Raw genomic sequence first — 4369 nt, 5'->3', positions numbered from 1 at the left:
GGCGTCGAGGGCGCGGGCGACGGCGGGCGGCGTCGAGGGCGAGGTCGACGGCGGGCGGCGTCGAGGGCGAGGGCGGCAGGCCTTCGGCGCGGCAGAGAACGAGCAGAGAAATGGAGGCGACGGGTCGGGTGGTTGTATTTATAGCCTCCCACCTTTAGTCGCGGTTGGGGAGGAGACCCGCGACTAAAGGTAACCTTTAGTCGCGGTTGGGGAGGCGACCCGCGACTAAAGGGTAACCTTTAGTCGCGGTTGGGGAGGCGACCCGCGACTAAAGGACTTTTTTGGCGGGCCCGCGAGCAACAACCTTTAGTTGCGGTTGGGCAGGCCAACCGCGACTAAAGGTATTTTCCAAATACTTTTTCTTTTTCAAAATCTTAAAAATACAAATAATATATCAAAAAATTCAGAAAAAAAACTAATTCAATTCAATATGTTAAAAACACAAATATTATATCAAAAAATTCAGAAAAAAAACTAATTCAATTCAAAATTCTAAAAATATAAATAATATATCAAAAAATTAAGAAAAATAAAACTAATTCAATTCAATATGTTAAAAATACAAATAATATATCAAAAAATTCAGAAAAATAAAACTAATTCAATTCAAAATTCTAAAAATACAAATAATATATCAAAAAATTCAGACACATCAAAGGTTCATCAAGCATCATGCATTTGTTAAACTAACTAGCTACAAACAATATAAATTAAACAATGAACTGCACACATGCATATTTTATCAATGACACATCAAAGGTTCATCAAGTTGCTAACCGCGATCGAGGAGTGTGGCTCCAACACTTCATGTCATGTTTGTTTCATGCTCTTGGGGCATTTCATCAAACATCTTATGTGCATAAGAGGAACCAAAAGCAAACCTACACCCACTTGTGAAGAGAATGGCTCCAAATGGCTAAGTGTTGGCTGCTGGATGGGTATATATAGGGGAGGGGCTTTAGTTGCGGTTGGCCTGGCAAACCGTGACTAAAGGTGCCCGAAGGCCTTTAGTCGCGGTTGTCCTGGCCAACCGCGACTAAAGACTCTCACGTGCGCCAGCTGGCCACCGAGCGCCCTGGGCCCAGTCCTTTGGTCGCGGTTCACCTCCAGAACCGCGACTAAAGGTCCCATTAGTCGCGGTTCCTACAGCTTCGCGACTTATGGGGCTGGACGGAAGCCTGTTTTTCCACCAGTGGATCCTATCCGTCCATCCGATCTCTTCTCATTTTCGTTTGAACTCGCCAATCAGAATGCTCCTTCTTGCAGATTCGGCCTTTGTGCTCCGTGTTGCAGCTGACGGAAGAAACAACGCGAGGAATTTTGTCGCTGGCTGGATGGAATCGACCATGATCCCCGCCGTGGCGGAGGAAAGAGACGAGGTCTGAAATAAATCCAGTGACCACCAATAGTGACGAGTCTATAACTTGAACATGGTGGGAAAAGATGGGAACTTGCATGAAGACGAGCGGTGATCACTAGTGAAACGACACAAAGGAAAGGCGGCGTTTCAAACTAGTAATTCGTTTTTGGAAATAGTTCAAATTCTCTTGATTTATACGGACTAGCTAGTATGAATTTACGTGTTTTGTTTGGCCATTTAGATGCACGTGTGTGACGTCATGGGTGTAGGTGCACGTGAAATAGAAATATGTACCAACGCACGCACGACAAGTCCGGTCAAGGCCATCTTTCTTAATTTTGATTTGCTTTACTTTGATTCAAAACAAATCACATGGAAAAGATTAAAACTTTGGTGATGAAGATCGACATGCACGCATGGATGAAACATGGGACACCAAGAGAAGTAGAGGCGCGGTGGGAAGGAGACAACCAGCTATGTACTACTACCTCCGTCCGAGTTTATTAGGCCTCTAAGCCAAAGCCAGATATGTACTACGTACGTAGCTCCATCAAACTTGCATTAAGCCTTTTGCATTTTCTTCATCTTAAAAGGCAAAAGACGGAAACTGGCATGAAGACCAGCTGTTGAACATGGCGCGACGGGTCCAACAACATACACAGGACAACGCACTCTCCCGAACCGTTCCTTATTTCGACGGCGTCCATGGCGGCGTTGAGGAGCCGGTGGGATCGGTCTCCCGTCTATATTTCTGGTCGAAAGTTTTAGGTGTTTGGCCGGTGGCTGGCGTGTATGCGTGATGTCACTAATGGGCGAGTGAAAATGGTGGTTCCAGATTTTGGGTTTGTGGATTGAAGGCGGCGGATCTGGTGCTCGGCCTCGGCGATGTCGATGATGGCTCCGGGATTGGAGGAGAATGAGGATGATCCCAGCTGGTCGACGTGCCACAGCGACAAAGGCTTCGCTGATGGCAAGCTTCTTCGTTGACTCACAACGCTCTCGTGGGCTATATATGGTTCTCCTTCGAATCTGGCGACATTCAGTGGTGACGACTGCTATTGCAGAATTAACTAATGATTCCAATTTGTTTCCCTTTCATTTGGTTTTTCTACAAGTTTTTGTGTTTGCTCATGACCCTTCTGGTTGGTTCCGCGTGCGTGCGTGCGTTGTATTCATCGCGTATTTTGTGATCAATGAAATATTTGGTTACCCTAAAAAAAGAAAAAAAACATGGGTGAGATGTACGTCTGCGCGACACGGTTTGAACGAGTTTTGTCCGGTTGAATCATATTGTCGCCCAAATGTATGCGGGCAGCGTTGGATGGCTGCCCACCGCATCCGTGTGCGCGGGCTGGTCCTCTCTTGTATGCGGACGGATGCGAGTTGCTGCTGGAGATGCCCTTAGTGTACACGTCCGGGTTTTTTTTGGGGGGTGTGTGGGCATTTTGATGCACGTGTGTGAGGTGACGGTGATATATACAGGTGCACGTGAAATGGAAATACGTACCCACGCAGGCACACAGCAAGTCCGGTCGGGTTATCTATCTGAGTTTGCTTTGCATACGTACCCACGCATGCACGCACACCACGCAGGGCAGGGTGGTGCTGTCTGTACATGCACGCAGCGCGCCATCGAAGCAGCAATGGATGCCCGTCTGTCGTCTATCGCTTCACCGCCCGACCCACGAGCGACACACGATTCGATTCTCCTTCTGCTCCACAGGCCCTCTCAGCGCACCCACATCCGCCTGCTCCACAGGCCCACTCGGCCGCTCACCCGCCGTCTTCTTGCAACCCACGAACGCGAGAAATCAGGGACTCGATCGAGGGAAAACCGGTGTCAGCGATCGAAGAAAACAACGCCTATATATGGTAGAGTATATATGTACGTACGTGATCGGTTAGGTATGGAAATTTGAGAAGAGATATGATCGGAAGATACGTACGTGGTCAAAGCGGTAAAAAGTAACGACCGCTTTTGCGGAAAACCCCCTGAGCCTCGCTTAGGCGATCAGGCGATTAGGGTTTCGCGGAGACTGACGGCGGCCGCCGACGGGATCGGCGGGGCGCAGCAAGGATCGCCGGCCGGAGATGGCTTCATGCTCCGGCCATGGCAGCGGGAACGGATCGGGGGCCCTGTCCCCCAAGTCTGCAAGGCCGCGCCTCGAGGAGCAGCTCGGGAAACTTGACATATCGGAGGAAGAGGCGACGCCGCTGGTACTGGACGACCGCGTTGAAGGGGCGCCGGAGAAGTGGATGGTGGCCGGAAAAGTGCTAAACCGCAATATTCTGCACATCAACACCGTCTCTAGTGCCCTGCGGCCTGCATGGGGAAACCCTAAGGGGATGAATTTTCACAGTGTAGGGGAAAACACTTTTGTTGCGGAGTTTGCTACGCAGCGGGATCGAGATCGCATGTGGGATGGATCGCCTTGGCATATCAATAAACACGCTGTGATTTTGTCTGAATTTGAAGAATACATGTGCCCGTCAGAGCTCAAATTTGACAAACTGCAGGTATGGGCACGGGTAGTAAACCTCCCCTTCAACCTGCGAGGTGAGGAGTGGGGTAATGCTATAGCCAAGCAGATTGATAAATGGGCTACTTCTATCCACTTTGATCATGGTGGTGGCTACCTGCGCGCTCGCGTTACACTAGATGTGGCCAAGCCGTTGAGGAGATGGATCCTTATTGAATCGGCAAGGAGGGGGAGCACTGACCCGTATGACATCCATTATGAAAACATCCCCCACTTTTGTTTTTCGTGTGGCCGATTGGGCCACTCTGATCTTTACTGTCCGATCCCCGGCACCAGAGATGAGCATGGCGATATGCCGTTTGGCAAAGGGCTGCGGCCACCAGAGGAGAAGAAGCGGACGGCGTCAAGCGGGAGTTCCACCAAGTCACAACAGACCAAGTCTAGCAAGGCAGAGACAAGGAATTCTAGCTCGGCAGCAAAAGAGCCTGAGGTGACCTCACCAATGAAATGCAATTATGCACCTAAAAGG

The sequence above is a fragment of the Triticum aestivum genome, chromosome 3A (genome assembly GCF_018294505.1).
Source record: "Triticum aestivum cultivar Chinese Spring chromosome 3A, IWGSC CS RefSeq v2.1, whole genome shotgun sequence".
In the NCBI taxonomy this organism is placed as follows: Eukaryota; Viridiplantae; Streptophyta; class Magnoliopsida; order Poales; family Poaceae; genus Triticum; species Triticum aestivum.
This window is presented reverse-complemented; position numbering follows the sequence as displayed.